A 17,733-nucleotide genomic window follows, 5' to 3' on the forward strand; every position below is an offset into this window, starting at 1 on the left:
TATTTAAATATATATTTAAACAGATGCTCCTTGATTTACGATGGAATTATATCCTGATAAACCCGTGATTGAGTTAAAAATTTAAGTCAGAAATACACTGAATGCATCCAAACTACAGCACACTATAGTTTCATCTAACCTATCAAAAAGTGCTCAGAACAAATTATGGAATCAGCCTCGGTGTCCATCAATGGATGAATGGAAATTGTGAAACTGTGGTACATTTACACAACGGGTTTTATGCAGCCATAGAGAACTAAATTGTGTCGTTTGCAGGAAAATGTATGGAGCTTGAGAGCATTATGTTAGGAAAAATAAGCCATATTTAGAAAATGAAGGGTCATATGTTTTTCTCTCATATGTGGAAGCTAGGGAGAAAAATGGGGGGAGAGTGGAGTGAGGGAGATCTTATCAAAATACAAAGGAGATGAGTAAAATACATAAAGGGGACCAAGGGGAGGGAGGGAGGAGAAGAGGGAAAACGTAGGTACTGGGGAATTAAACCGACCAAATTATATTTATTGCATGCATGTGAAAATATGAAACAACAAATCTCACTATTATATATAAATGAAATATACCAATAAAAAGCAGTCATAATAGTCTACCTACTGTATGTTTTCCTAAAACCCAAAACTATAATGATAAGTAAACATATATCTGGGATGCAGAGAAAGGATTAACTGTAAATACACATGGTGAACTTTTATGGGTGGTGGAAATATATAAACAAGATTCCCAGTTAAATTTGAATTACAGATAAACTAAGTATCATTTTGAACACAATGCTACTACAACTTTGTCAAAAACTCATTGAACCATGTACTTAAAATGGGTAAATTTTAGGGATTGTGATTGTGGCTTAGTGGTAGAGCACTTGCCTAGCATGTATGAGGCACGGGGTTCCATCCTCAGCACCCTATAAGAATAAATACAATAAAGGCAATGTGCCTATCTACAACTAAAAAAAAATATTTTAAATGGGTAAATTTTAGTGTATGTATACCTCAATAAAGAATGACTTTAAAAATAAAATAAACATGTTCAGAACATTTATATTAGTCTACAGTTGGGTAAAATCATCTAACAAACCCATTTTGTAATTAAAGTGTTGTATATGTCATGCAATTCATTAGTACTGTGCTGTACTAAAAAAACAGAGCAGGTACAAGCCGAAAGCCCACTGGACCTAAGGGATGTGTGAAGTATTGAACTAAAATTAATTGCTGGATGGGGATGCTATAGTGACAGGGTCATAAATCTCTCAGTGGGAACTGGGGCTCTTTGTCACTGCCCAGAATTTCAAGAAAGTATTGTACAGCAAATGATCAACTCAGGAAAAGATCAAAATTCAAAGTATGGTTTTCTTTTGAATGTGTTTTTTCATACCATCACAAAGCTATCAAATAATTACAAATTGGGGAATATCTGTACTATAAAGATAATAAAAACATATTCTTAGTTTATCTAAAATACAAATCTCATGGGGAATTCATTCATTCATTTCTTCCTTCCTTTCTTCCTTTCTTTTAAATCATGCAACCCTAGCTTATCATCCACACTTTGTGAAAAAAGGACCATGCCTTCACTCAGTTGTATATCCCCGGAACCTAGAAAGGTTCCAGGAGAGGGAGGGACACACCATCATAGGTCATTAATAAATCTTTGACTAATGGGGAAATGCTTTCATAAAAGACAGTTTCTCTATCATCAGGAAGCTCCAGAGCTTGAGGGCTCGCTTTTCAAGCCAGCTCAATTTTTTTCTCATAGTTCAGTGAAGTGTAGCTTTTGCTCTTTCGTTCGTGCCTGAAAATTACCAGGAGGAGTAGAAATATGTCTAAATCCCACTCTTAAAAAGACCAGCATTTCTTTGAGGCATGACAAGGGCCACCATATTAGAAGTCAGAGCCAGGCGTTCATTCAAAGTGTTTTCTGAGCTTTCTCAGTACTGCAGGCTGTACTGTGAAGAGGGAACACAAAGACAGATAAGAGACTGTCCACATCCTTCACTAGAAATCTGAAATTGAGAGTTAGGAAGACAGTGAACACAGGGAAAAAAATGTTGGCACTGAAGTGAGGAAACTGGGGCCTCCAGAGTATCACACTTTAGTTCAGAAAACATTTTTCTCTTTCAAAGCCGAGAAAATTTCCCTTGACACCTGTTGGCCTCTGGGTCTGTCTTTCTTTCAAAGCTCTGAGTGATGCACTTCAGGTCTATGGTGTTCTCTTCCCTCCGAGACCTTGAAAGCTAACCGACTTGAGTTGATCCCTAGGAAACAACTTTCCTTGGATGAAACACTTCTTTTTCTTTTAAAGATGGTGCTGAGCCTATCTTTTGAAACTGAATTCTTTCTTGGGACGTATCAAATCAGAAGCCCTTTGCTGTCTGATGCTACTTCCTGAATCCATACGCTATTTCAAAAAGAGTTGACCTTGGATTTTATCACTAGGCTAAGAAGGGCAGAACTTGTTCCTATCAGGGTAGAACATCAAAGAGGAAAGGGGAGAGAAGAACCCTAAAGAACACAGATAGCTTTCCTTGCTTCTCCATCAGAAATAACGAGCAGCCCAGTCCACAGCATCATGGTTGCTCACAGAACAGCAGTAACTTGTAAAAAAATAATTGAATTTATGACATTAATAACTTTTAGCAGTCACGTCATGGCGTGGAGGGACTCAGGCATGAAAAATTAATCAGTACCTCCAATGAAGCCATATGTTAAAATACATGTGAGTTACTGAGGTTAGCAGAGAGGATTTGATGTGTCCTATTCAGAGGAGACTTGATTCTAAGAGAAAGAGTCATGCATAGACATAGATGTTCCAATTTCCCAGGGTATTTTCTCTTCTCCCCTTTATCAGTGAAGTATCTCATTATTAATCTTTGGAGGAAGTGTAAAGTTTTGCAGGGCTTGAATCTGGTTAAATCTCAAAGAATCTTTAAATTCAATGACCTAAAATTTTAATAGATACATAAAGGAGAAGCAAGGAGCTATTTCTTTAGCTATTAAAATTACAGATCATTCAAGCTTGAAAAGATCTTAAAGAACATATTTCCTCACTTAATCATTTTAAAAACAAAGAAACTGGACCCCCAGAAAAGGCAAAGAACAGTGTAGTCTGACACCCCATGACCACCACAGACCCCACACCAATCCTGGCACATGGACAAGTGAAAATTTGTGGAATGAATATATAAATCTTGTTGGTTGAAGTTGAAGTCAGATGTATTATAAGAGTTTCTCTGTCCCTCTATGTATCATGCTTTGCTTCTTAACAAATATAATTTATTGCTTAGAGAATGCAGGCCACAGTGAATGGTGTTTTAGTTTCATCCTGACTCAACTTGGAAATAAAAGCCCTTACCAGGGCAAATGCATAACTCTTGTGCTTTAGCATTTCAGATAAGCAAGAGGACAAAATATTTGTCCATCTGACTGTTCTATATCCAAAGAATATTTGTTCATCTAATTGTCTGTACATAGTGGAAAGGGAAAGCTCTCATGGTCCTGAAAGCATGCAGCTGGTCACAGGCAGAGCCTGGAGCAGACGCCCAGTTTTCTAATTCCAAGACCAGGGCTTGATCATCAATTCTCAGCTGTTTCTTGGCTGGTGGAATACTAAAATGCCCAAAGCAGCTGGCCCCAAGAGGAAGGAAACAGCAAAAACAGAAGGAGTTGAGTAACCCACTGAGAATTTTCATCTTCATCTTAAGTGGCATTACGTATCTTTATTTATTAAATTATTTATTTATTTATTTATTCAACAGACACACCCTGATGGTCCACTGAGGGCCAGAATGGGTGCTGGGAGTGACTGTGCCTGGATCTGGTCAAGCAGGCTTGGTGTCTATCAGGCAGAAGCTCACATTCAAAGGGGGAGAGTAAACAAAAGGGCACCAGAAAACCCCACAATCATCCAACAAGTGTGTCTTAGACTGTTCTCTGTTGCTATAACAAATTACCAGAGACCATGTAATTTATGAAGAATAGAGGTGGACTGGGTTTGTGGCTCAGTGCTAGAGCATTTGCCTAGCATATGTGAGGCACTGGGTTTGATTCTCAGCACCACATATAAATAAATGAATAGAAATGAAGGTTTATCAACAACTAAAAATATATATAAAAATTTAAAAAAAGAATAGAGGATTATGTAGCTTATGGTTCTAGAGACTAGGAAGTCCAAGAGCATGGAGCCAGCATTTGCTGAACTTCTGGTAAAGTCCTCTTGGTGTTTCAATTCATGGCAGAAAGTGAAAGGGGAAGTGTATGTGTATGTGCAAAAGAGAAAAAAAAAGGGGGGGGGGGACCAAACTCTCATAATAGCTATTCCTTCAAGAAAGAGATTAGTTCCTTCATAAAGACTTCACACCCAGGACCCACATGCCTCTCACTAAGCTCTATCTCCCAACACTCTGCAGGGAGGAGTTTAAGTTCCATCCTGTGAGCTTCGGGGGTGGAGGGGCGGGAGACTTCAACCGTAGCAAAGAGATACTTGGAGTAAGATATACTGTATGTGAAGCACAAAACAGCCAGGGCATTTAATAGCCAGGGGAGGCAGAAGAGAAGCGCATGGAAAACCAGGTGGAACTGTCTCTCAGTCCTCCAGAGAGAAACCCGTGAAGGCGCATTTCAACTGTGTTGGTGACTGAAAGCACATGAGGGAAAAGGAGGGCTCTCAAGCCCATTTCCACTCATAACTTCAAGACTCTCTTGGACCAATTAAAACACGGACAACTCTCCAAGGTAAATTTGTTCCTGTCCATAATGACTGTCACTGAATTAGCATGTCTCCTCAAAATCACCACCCCCCCAAGAAAGGGGACACAGACACTTCCTATTCCCACCATCACTGCATCCAAGACAGCAGTTCTCAAATGTCTTCATCTTAGAAACCCTTTCCACTCTTAAAATTATTGAGGTCTCTATCTGGGAATAATGGCACATGCCTGCAGTACCAGACTTGGGAGGCTGAGGCAGGAGGATCATGAATTCAAAGCCAGCCTCAGCAAAAGTGAGGCACTAAGCAACCCAGTGAGACTCTGTCTCTAAATAAAAAATACAAAAGACGGCTGGGTATGTGTCTTGGTGGTCGAGTGCTCCTGAGTTCAATCCCCAGTACTCCCTGCTCCAGAAAACAATATGGAGGCCTCCAAGGAGATTTTATGTGGAATATATCTTTCAAAATCTTACCCTATTGGGAAATCAAAACTGAGATATCTTTAAAGCAGGTATTATCAATTTTAAAAATAAAAAGCCCATCACATGCTAATATAAATGGTACAAATCTTATGAACATAACTACATTTTTTAAATTTAAATAGGCAGTGAGAAGAATAACGTTGTTTTATTTGTTGTAAATCTCTTTAATGGCCAAGCTGTCATATCTGCTGCTGCAGTCAATCTGTTGCAATATATTACTTGATTGGTATTGATGAATTCAATGCGGGATGACAAAATATGTTGTTAGAAAATGCAGGGTCACTTTATGCCCTAGGAAAGGATTGTGGGTATTCTCTTTGATAGTACACCAAAACTCAGCAAGTAATTTTTCAAATGTGCATTGCAGTGAGGAATCCGAACCTATATTGATGGACTTTTTGTATTCTGTGACATCGGAATCTATGTACTGTCATGTATTTTGAACACATCTTTCACCCATGAATGATTTTGTAGCATCAGGCATTGGTCATTTGGAAAATGTTGGTTCACTGAGTTATGCAGATATTCCAAATGTTGATTCATTTCATTTTACAACATCAAAAAAAAAATTCCCATTCGCTAATATCACCACTGATCTCATCAGAAAACCGTGTGAGTACTGGAGAGCTCTTCAAGTTTCCAAGCTTCCAATTTTCACTGAAGACTTTGGATATTATTATTGGCAGCAAATACTGCCACTTGTTTTTCTTGAAATGACAGGCCTAACTTTATTTTTGAGAAAATGTCTTTCTGATACTCTATTTTGAATAACCATAGTTTTGTCAGTTCTTTCAAGTAAAAATGATTTCCTATGAAGAGAATCAGCTTGTAAGTCAATCATGCAAAGGCTCTTCCCAATGGCTTCCAGCACAGTAGAGTGCCAATACGCTAACGAGTCCTAAGGCATCAGCAGTTTCACCTACAACGACGGTTCCCACCAAAAGTTGGGGCTTAGTCTCCAATGTAAGGATGTGGAAAAGTGGTGGGACCTTTAAGAAGTATTGGGCCATGGGTTCCACCCTCACGAAGGGTGTGATGTGGCTCCCTTAAGAGTCAGTTCATGGCCACAAGTGTGGGTCGTTGTAAAGCAAGTTGGGTTTCCTCAACTTTCTCTTTTTCTCTTAGAATGTGACCTTCTCTGAAAACACCTGTTTGCACTTCTGTCTTTTTCACCATGGTTGGAGCAGCAGGTAGTCCTCACCAGAAGCTGGCACCATGCTCTTGGACTTCCAGAACCATGAACTAAAATAAAACTTTTTTCTTTATAAATTACCCCATCTTAGGCATTTCATTATAGCAACAGAACACAGACTGAAATACCCATCATTGTTTTTGCAAAAAGGCAAATAATTGCTTAGCATTATTGTGAAAATACTTTTCATTTCCTAGATTTATTGAAAGGGGTTCATATACCCCTTTTAAGAATGACTAACCCATCGTGACCAGAAGGGAGCCGGAGCCCAGCATACTGCAGCTTGTCTTCACAGTGCTGTTCCCTTCCTCTCTTGGGAGAGCCCTCTCTCACAGTGGATGTCACAAGAACAATATTCCACTTATCAATCAGGGCTAGATTTGTGTTCCTTTAGACCTAAACTTGGCTTCTATTGAATAAAACTGCCTTTAAAAATACTTACATCAGAAGGAAAGCTTAAATCACAACCACGTAAGTATATCCACATTTCATGCTTCCTATTACAGTACATTGTTCCAGGGAAGAGCATGAAGAGATAAAGCTTAATGCCTGTCTGGTGCTATCTTTGAGTGGGCAGAATTAAATAGAGATAAAAGTGTAGAAAATAATTCAATGCATGCATATTTAAAACATGCAGCAGCTCTCTAGGGAAAGGAGAGATCACTAATGTCTGAAACCTTTACACATTCACTTCATAAATATCCCAAGGATCTGCTAAGCACCAGACTCTGTTCTGTGTGCAAGGATTCAGAGATGAACAAGATAGGATCCTTGACTTACCAAATGTACTTTCTGTGGCAGCAAAAAGGTGTATCATATAATAGCAGGTGTAGATGCATCAGAGAAAACAGGATGAGAGGAAAGAATTGTCTTCAAAGGGGTGGAGGGATGTGAAATTTTAGTATGGGTAACTAGTAAGCTCCTTAAGCAGGTAATACAGGAGATAATAAGCTAATAAAGTGAGGGAGTGAATACCTAGGAAGAAAATGTAAATATCTTGAGACCTGGTAAAGTCTGGTTTGTTGGAGAAACTAAAAAAAAAAAAAAAAAAAAAAAAAAGAGCTTGTGTGGCTAGAGCAGAGAGTGGGAGGGCAAGAGTTTATTTAACTCTGGATATACCATGAAGCTATTGCAGGTGTGAATGATTTCATCACATAATCTAACTGATGCTGTCTATAACATACTGGAGCTGTGGAGAACCTAAATACAGATACTCTAAAAAAAATGCAAGTTGCAGAGCTGGGATTGTGGCTCAGTGGCAGAGTACTTGCCTAGCATGTGTGGAGGCAGTGGGTTCGATTCTCAGCACTGCATATCGATAAATAAAATATAGGTCCATTGACAACTAAAAAATATTTTTAAAAAAAATGCAAGTTGCAAACATTATAAGTAGAAAATGCACTGTACCCACCTCACTACTGCCCAGCATTGCCAGAGAGGAGTGTAGATTGCTAGTGGAGGCAAAGATCTAAACTCAAATTTAGTTTGGTTTCTATTAAATATCTACCATTTTCCCATGATAAAGTTGAAAAATCATAAACAAACTTAGGGTCTATCTATATGTGAATCTGAACCTGGGCAGTGGAGGTGAGGCAGAGGGACAGAGTCAGGGCTGGAGATAAACACGGGAGCCTCATCGGAATTTCCATGCTGTTCTGTGTGTCCACAGGACAGCATAAGGTCCGAAAAGCCCGGGACACTACACTATAGAGAAGTCCTGGATAAGAGGAGGAATCAGCCAAAGCCCTTAGAAAAGAAAAGATGAGGGAAAATCAGGAAAGCATGGTGTCCACGATGCCAAGGGAAAAGAATGACAAGGAGGAAGTCCCTGATCTACAGGGTCCAACACCTCTGGAGTGAGGTGGGAGATGGCCTGAGAGCTCAGCTCAGACTTGAGAAGAGGGTGGGCTGAAGGGTCACAGCCTGACTGTAGTGTGCTACCAGAGAACCAGAGGGAAGATGGGAGGCCAGGGGCAGAGACTACTATTTCTATATGGTGTGGCCCTAAAGGTAAGCAGAGAAATGGGACCAGAGTTTAAGGGGGTTGTGGGTCCAGAGAGTTTTGCTTTTACTTTGTTTTTTTGTTTTGTTTTTCACCGTAAGTTATTACAGTACATTTGATTATTTGGATGATACATTAGCAGAAATTTAAATGGCATTTTTCACGAAAGGAAAGGGGTCATTATCAAAGTAGACACCAGAGGCAGGTGTCTACTGGCAGCGTTCGTCCAAATGCAGGAATTTTAGCAGACTTGAGATGGAAAGAACAAGTTGCCTCTCCTTGTTTCTGTTTTCTCTGTGATGAGACAGATGAGATTATTGGCTGAAAAACAGACGTCTGAGGAAGGAGAAGGTGTGGGTGTGAATTATCAGAGAAATGCAGGCTTGAGGTTGAGAGTTGACAGAAATTTGTACTCATGCCTTTAAAGTGAAATGGGCCAGGGTTACCTCACAAACAGTGAATTTTGAGTTGAACTTAGAAGAAAGAGTGACACCCAAGTTGAGAGACTTGAGACAGTAAGTGAGAAGAGAGAAAGAGAGAGATGTAAGTCCATTAAATCTGGTACTACATGCTGTTCAGAAAACAGTGTTTATGGGCCGCTTCAGTCTCTGGAGGACATTAGAGGTACAAGTTGAAAAACAGATAGGGACTGAATCAAGTTTGTCCTCAAACCTACAGTCCCATAAAAAGGTATTGTCAATAACTGGTACCAATAACTCAAGGAAAGTACAAACTTGATTAGAGCGGCTTACCGTTTTATTTAGCCTTTTCACTGCTGGGACCGAAAGACCTGACAAGAACAATTTTAGAGGAGGAAAAGTCTCTTTGGGGGATCACAGAAGTCTCAGTCCTCGAATGGCCAACTCCATTGTCTGTGCCTGTGATGGGGTAGAGCATCATGGGGAAGGGCGTGGTAGAAGAAAGCAACTCAGACATGGCCACCAGGAAGCAGACAGAGCTCTGCTCACCAAGGACAAAATATATACCCCAAAGCACACCCTCAATGACCTACCTCCTCCAGACACACCTGCTATGGCACCACCCAGCTCACCCATTCAAATAGATTAACACATTGATTAGGAAAAGGCTCTCACACCTCAATCTCTCGCCTCTAAACCTTCTTGCATTGTCTCACACTTGAGCTTTTGGGGGACCCCTCATATCTAAACCACAACACCTGTATTCCACAGAATCAGGACTGACACCAGTTCCAGATCACTCGGTTCCATATTCCACGCATGATACTCAATTATAAGCATTCTTTCTCTGACTTGTAAAAATCTTTTATTTTTTGCATTTCTTTCTTTATAGAAATGTTTTAATGTAATCACATTTTTAACATTTACTTTTTATGATGTCTTGGTTTCATAAGGAGCTTCCACTTCTTAATGTTCTCTTCATATTCTTATTTTTAAAAGTGTTCTCCTGTGCTGACAGCCATTTTTTACATTTAAAGTTCTAAGTCATTTGGAATGGGTTGTCAAAAGAGTTATATATTATTTTCATTTGTCTCAACTATTTATTAAACAAACAAAGTCCTCTACTGCTGCTCTGAAACTATCATATATTAAATTTCCTTAAGTATTTGTGGCTACTTCAGGATTTTCTGTACTATTCCAGTAATGTACCTATTGTTTTTGCCAGTCTGACCTGTTATAATTATTGTGGTTTTGTGACATAGTATCAAGATGTAGATACTGAAAACGGTATCTCTGATCCTTAATCTATATTATATAGAGATAGATAGATCCTACTTTTCTCCTTCTGCGTCTCCTTCTCCTTCTTTATTTTTGCACTGCAGGGGATGGAGAGCAGGGCCTTACATATGCTAGGCAAGCTCTCTACTACTGAGATACATCCCCAGCCCTAATCAATATTAACTGAACAAATGTTGTCTTGATTTGAAGCAAGACACAAAGCTTAGACCCCCTTCCCTGGCTAGCTGAAGACAAGAAAGAGGCTGCTATCCTGGTAAATGCTATGAGTTTCCTCTACCCTAGAGCTCTACCAATGTTTCTTGCTGTTGATCCCTGGCACTCGCTGAACACTGCTGAAGGAGGTGGAGGGTCTGTTGGGACTAGAGAGTGAGACATGGTATGTGGCCCTGGGGAACCTCAGGTCCCAGATCCTTTCCTCTCCAGTATGGAGATTGCTAGTATATTTATTAGTCTGCTCTAGGCAAAATTTTTTGTAAAGTTTCTGAAATAAAGGTCACTATTTGACATTTCTTGTTTTGGGTCTGGCAGCAGTGATATCCTAACCTGCACATTTAATCTCCAGATCTTGTGCCCCAGATATGTGCAGCCTGTGCAAATATTCTATCTAAGCAGCCAAGTCACCAAATTACCCTGCTCATATTGTTTGTTTGAATATAGGGAAAAATTAAACATTTGGGGGCTGGGGTTGTAGCTCAGTGGTAGAGTGCTTGCCTCCCATGCATGAGGCACTGAATTCAATCCTCAGCACCACGTATAAATAAATAAATAAATATGTTGTGTCTATCTACAACTAAAAAAAAATAATTTTTAATTAAACATTTTGTTCACTCTTTAAAATAGGAGTGTCAATTCACTCCCCCTAGATAATTGCCTTTAATAAGCCTTAAAGAGATAGCAAGATTAAGCTGGGCACAGTGGCACACACCTGTGATCCCAGTGATTTGGGAGGCTGAGGCAGGACTATTGCAAGTTCAAAGCCAGCCTCAGCAACTTAGCGAGGCCCTAAGCAAGTTAGGAAGCCCTCATCTCAAAATAAAATGTGAAAAGGGCTGGGGATGTGGCTCAGTGGTCAAGCGCCCTGGGTTCACTCCCTGGTCCATACATAAATACATAAATAAACAAACAGCGAGATGAAAACACGTAGCTGGGAAATGGGGGGAAGGGTGCTGCACATTGTGTAGTATTAACTTTTTCTCCGATTTCCCCTATAGCTGTCTTCTATCTCACTCTGAACATAAGGTGAGCGATGTAAGAGAAAGAAAGAGCTACTCTGCAGTCAGAGGGCGGAAGGCGGATTGAAGCCTGAAAGGAAAACACTGCGGTCAAGCTCTTTGAGGAAACACCAATCAGCAACAAATGACAGCACAGGCAAAGACAGTCCGTGACTCACCTTCAGCAACAGAAAAGGGATCACCCACGGACCTCTGGCAGCTTCTCCTGCTTGGAACAGATCTCAAAGGCCACGCAGATCTGAGGCACTACAAGTAACCAGAGCTGATGCTCTCTGAAAGTCCCCAGGGAATTATGCTTCCCCCTCCTCTCCTTTTTGGGAGAGCTTTTCCCAGGAAAGCATTTTAGAACTAGTTCTAACAGAAAGAGGGGTTGAATTCAAACCTCCAGTTGGTAGAAAAATTCAGTGTTTCTCATTATACAGACACAGGGAGGTGATAGATTGTTGGGTGGATAGATGACAGAGAGAGAAATGGATAAATAGATTAGCTAAAGAGATAGGAAGATGGATGAGCTGAGAAGTGCATAGATAGTAGATAATGCATATAATTTTTCAGATGCATCATGAGCTATAGGCAAGGATGAAAGGTTGTGAAAGAAATCAGAACAGTAGGAAGGAGGCAAGAAAATAGCTAAGGGTGGGAGGTTCTATGTGCAGGTGAGCTGCTATGTGTTTTAGTAACAAATAATGAGGTAGACTTTAATCACTGGAGATCAAGTCTGACTCTATGACATAGCATTCTTTGATACTCCTAAATATTGCAATCCTACTAGATGTACAAAACAATTCAGATACAGTAGAAATTCCTCATTCTGCTTCTATCCAAATGTGTTCCTCTCCCACCCAGTCCCTCCTCCAGGGTCCCAGTACCAGGGTTTGGAAATTGCTATCAATCATTGCTTGTCTTTACCCCCAAGTGCATTTCTATGTATCAATATACAATTTATAGTATTCCTTTGCAATGTTCTCTTTTTAATTCAACATATAATAGAAATGTATTTATATTTTATATATCTAGCTCGAGTTCATTATTTTCACTGAATTGCAATGTTACATTAGATGATCGTACCACAATTTATTACCTCTTCTTCCACTGAGACATTAGGTTGTTTCCACATTGTAGGCAATTTTAAACAATGTTGAAATAAATATTCTTGGATATATGTGAACATTTCTGTAGGGTACTTATGCAGGATTAGAATGTGAACAACAAATAGCTTAATCTTTTAATCTTCCCCTTACCATAGTTCTCCTTATTTGTTTGTTTAAAGTCATAAAGCCCACTGTTCATCTACCATTGTCCAGTTGTGTCTATAAGACAGTTCAACAATTTCTTCAACAACAAAAGACAAGGAAGAAATAAGAAGAATATTATTAACCAACTGTAGGGTGTGGATTTTCCTTGGGTCTTGATTCGAAAAGTCTAAATGACATTTGTGAGACAATTGGGGGAAATTTGGGCTTTGGACAGCAGAGAGGAATTGTTTTTAGGCATGATCACAGCATTAGGGGTTACAGGGTTTTTTTTGTGTGTCATTTTAATGAATCCTCCTGTTGGACATTCTGAAGTGTTTGTGCATGAACTGATAAGATACATGGAATTTGCATGAAAATAGTCCAGCATGGAGAAGGAGAAAGGAAGAATAGAGATAAGCTTGGCATATGTTGAGAATTATGGAATATGGTGAAGTGCACATGGGTAGGAGGAACCCTCATTCGTCTCTATTTTGTGTACATTTGGGAAAAAGGGAGCAAGTTTCTGCCCTCCTTAGAGGGGTGGTAGATTCTAGGAAAGGCAAACTTTTGTACCTTGTTTTCCTCCTCTTTAAGATGAGAGCTCATATCACAGTTCTGGAGTAACAATCGGGGGATTTAGGATAAAGACAGAGAGAGGACATGCTGAGTCTCAAAGGGGTTGTCTTGTGAACCACTGAGGTGCATCAAGCACTCAAGAACAATTTTGACTCTTGAGTGGCATGCCCTTGCCACCCCACCCCTGCCCCGCTTGTAAAAGGAAGGAACCACACAGTTGCAGGGAAAACAGAACAACTGAGCAGCTCCACCCTGGCTCCACCTCCAGTCTGGCTCCTAACTATTGCCCCTCTATAAATATTGGACCCCTAGCCCAAGATGGCTTCTCACTCTCAAAATAGCCCTCATTCTCCCCTGAATGTGGATCTGCTTCCTGAATAAACCTCTGTCTGTGCCGTTGTCTGCAGTGTGCTGAAGTCCTTTTTCATCACGTATGCCAAGACGCCACGGGTCTTGAGTTCCTCCTCCTCCCTGGGAGCTCCTCAAACCCTTCTCCAGAGATCTCTCTTTTCCCTTGATAGTAATGAAAGAGAATATCTTTACCAGGAAATATACACTGAAGTAAAAAAGAATACAGGGCACTGTTTGTGTCATCCACTCTCAAAATGGAAAGAAAAAAATAAATGTGATCACCTATGCATGGAGAAAGAATCACAAGGCAAATGTGATGAAATGTTAACCTTCTCATTTATCTCTATATTATATTTGTGGCTCTTCTATGAATAGGAAATTATTTTGAAATCACAATTTTTTAAAAAACTGGTGAACATATAGAAACACAAGATAGAATTTTTATATCAAAATTAGTGCAGCCAGGTACAGAGGCACATGCCTATAATCCTAGTGTCTCTGGAGGCTGAGGCAGGAGGATCAAGAGTTCAAAGCCAGTCTCAGCAACTTAATGAGGCCCCAAACAATTTTGTGAGACCCTGTCTCAAAATACCAAGGGTTGGGGATACAGCTCCATCGTTAAGCCCCCCTGAATTCAATCCCTGGTTAAAAAAATACAGTGCAAACCTACTTCTTTGAAGATACAAAAAATAAAAATAAAAAATTATGCTCACTCATGAATGCACATCTTAGCTACAGAATGCTTAAATACTTGAGCACCAAACAGTGCTAGCTGCTTCCTCTCAATCAACAACATTAGAGATTATTATGATTAAGGGTTGTTTGCTTTTTTAAAAACTTGTTCTGAGATGGGAATTATGTTGACTGAGCATTCATTCTGTACCAAACAGGATTTAATATTAAATATTCCTTCAATCTAATGAAACGTCATTTCTCATTTTAGAGATGGGGATTCTGAGACACAAAGGCTGAACTGATGACTCCCAGAGTCATGCAATCAGTGTGATGGTCAATGTTTCAACTTGGCTAGGCTACAGTGGCCTGTTGTTGGTCAAACACTAGTCTAGACTTTGCTGGGAATGGTATTTATAACCTGACCTGAGTTCCCAGCCTGTTGGCCTGCCTTGTGGATTTAGACTCCAGACCACAAGATTAACTCTTACCTGAATTTCAAGGCACTGGCCTGCTTTATATTGCTATTCCCCACAATTGCATGAGCCAATTCTTTCAAATCTCTTGATAGATGATAAGTAGGTAGGTAGGTAGGCAGGTAGTTACATGAGAGAATGAGAATGAGATAGAGATCCTCTTAATTCTGTGTCTATTAAAAATGCTGCTTAATACAGTAAGTATCACAAATATAAATGAAACCCAGATGTCTCTGCTTCAAAGTCGTCTACATCCAACTTCACTGATTCATTTGACCAAGCACCTCCAGCTTGAAATCTCAGCTCCATCACATCCTCACTGTTAACTTGGAGGAAAAGACTGTCCCTCTTTAGGCCTGCCTTGTCTGTAAGCAGGAACAAAAATAAATATTCTGTGGGGTTTTGTAAAGATTAATCCAAAGTAATAGGTCACTCTGGGCCTTATATCTATTCCTACCATTTAATTGTGCTGGCTTCAGAAATAAATTAGACAGTGAAGGGGTAGGGGGGTGGGAATAGGAAAGACAGTAGAATGAATGAGACATCACTTTCCCATGTTCATATATGAATACATGAGCAGTGTGACTCCACATCATGTACAACCACAAGACTGGGAAGTAATACTCCCATGTATGTGTAATATATCAAAACACAGTCTACTGTCATGTATAACTAAAAAGAACAGATAAAAAAGTTAGGTGAATAAATTGAGATACTGTAAAAAAAAATAAAGAAATTAGACATACTAACAGATGTTCACAGAAGCATTATTCATACTAATGAAAATTTAAAGCATCTAAATATCAGGAAATTGATTAAACCAAAATATATCCACAACAGGCACACATTACATCATTTTAGGAACACTAATAATATATATGGTATTTTTAAGAACAGAAATTTTTCCTGTTTGACCCCAATATTTAAAGGTGTAAAGCGGAGGTTCTGGTTCTGGTAAAAGTGGAGGGATTATGCTTTACTGATTATAATGATCACAACCTTACTTGCATGTAAGACATAAAGCAACCCTCAGAGGTTTCTGAAAACTACAGACAAATGAACAGGGTAAAGAATCAAACATCAAGGAATAGTCATCCCACCATGGGGTCTCTGTGTAATCATTTTGGTTTAGTTTGATTTTTCTCAATTCCTATATTTTCCTAAAAGCAAAAGTAAGATCAGTTAAATTTAATGACCTTTACTTGAGCAAGAAAAATGTTCTGCTTCAATGAACCAGGATAAGGTTTTCCTGATCTACCTTTTGCCCATCCTATAAATATAGAAGCATGTTGAGATGTTGCTTCTGTTTGCCTAAGTCCCTGAGTGAAAATGATGAACAAAGCCTCTTTGCCAACCCATGGTAGACACAATCTTATGCTGCTAGAAGCTACGCTAAAGTTTGATTGTCTCTATGTGAAGGTTGGGATGGAGTCTTTATGTGCTATGAGTTCTGCAGGTCTCACCACCTTCAAGACCCACACAGACAGGGAAGATACTACTGCAAGGGTTTGCAATTCTAAATCAACATTAGGACCACACCTCCCAGAAAGGGGTCAGGACAATGCAGGGAGTGGGGTAGTCATGATGACTAGCTGCCTACCAGAAAAAAAGTTAACATTCTTTAAAAGATTCTAGTAGGACCTGAAGTTTCATCTTTTAATATTCAAAATATCCAGAATGCAATAAAAAAAATCACTTAACAAACTGTGTTTCAAGCAACATGGATAAATTGCACAGAAGTTATGCTGATCAAAAAAAAGCCACACACACACAAAAGTGAGCACTGTATGCTTCATCTAAATAAAGTTCAAAGTCAGGCAAAATGAATTCAGAGTGTTGAAAGCAGAATAATGGTTAACTTTGGGAAGGTGCTAACGACTAGGATATATAATAAGATGTTAGGAACCATGTCATTATTCTACATCTTGGTCTGGATATGCTACACAGGCATACTCATTTTGCAAAAAAAAAAAAAAATTTCAAAGGATGCTTAAGATTCATAATCTTTGCTTTTTATCATACTTTAAGAAAAGGTTTTATCCCAAAATGGTGCTTTTGTGGGCTACACTCCTAGAATTATTTTACTTCTACCTAATCCTTGTACACATGAACAATAGTTTCCTTTGTATAATATTCTTGGGTCATAATTTTGCACACCAAATGAATTTGAGAGTCTGGTGGGTTTGATCTGCCACATTAATGGCGTTTATAATGCTAACTTGTTTGTTTAAAACCCTGGTGTTCCCTTGGCTACCTAGTCTGAATAAGCATGTGGACTCAATTCAGCCAACACTGAAGTGCCTGTGAGCATGGTGGTGAACTTTCTTAAAACCATTCTGTGGGTTGGGGTTGTAGCTCAGCAGCAGAGCACTTGCCTAGCACACATAAGGCCTGTCCTTATATGTTCCATCCCTAACACCAAAAAGAAAGAAAACAAAAAGTTTCTGTGGCTCATATACTTCCTAAATTCTTTTCCTGGTGCTAAGTCATTCTTGGAGTCCTGGGTGGGTTTAGATACTTTAAAAGGTGTTTAATACTGTCAAGCTGATAGATGATCAATATGTTCAAATTAATAAGAGCTAACATCTTCTAACTTTCTAAGCCCTTAGATATTCCAGGTTCCCTGTTAATCATACTAAAAACCATATTCACTAATCCTGACAATAATATTATAAGGAAATTGAGAAAACTAGTAAAACTTGGGAATGTTAGTTTAATTTGCTTAAGGACACACAACTATCAAATGGCAAATTCAAAATCCACAAGAAGACCTTCCTGCACTGGAAGCCTGTGCTTTGACCCTCCAGCTCACTGTTGAGTAAAACTTGGATTCATTTTCTATATGTATAAATAAAAAAAATGTTTAATTCAGTGCCAGAAGGCCAGAGACCTGACATGTAGTTCCTAGATAGAAAAAAAGGGAAGAATTATATCAAATGATGATATATATCTTCAATATCTAATCTAAGTCCCAAAGGAAATTTCACCCTGATCTTGGCTAGGATCACAATCATCAGGTGCACTGACGAAGTTTCCCGTGTCAATTCTGTGAACCAGGAGATGAATATCATGTTTGCT

This window comes from Spermophilus citellus (genome assembly GCF_964194105.1).
Source record: "Spermophilus citellus genome assembly, chromosome: 13".
In the NCBI taxonomy this organism is placed as follows: domain Eukaryota; kingdom Metazoa; phylum Chordata; class Mammalia; order Rodentia; family Sciuridae; genus Spermophilus; species Spermophilus citellus.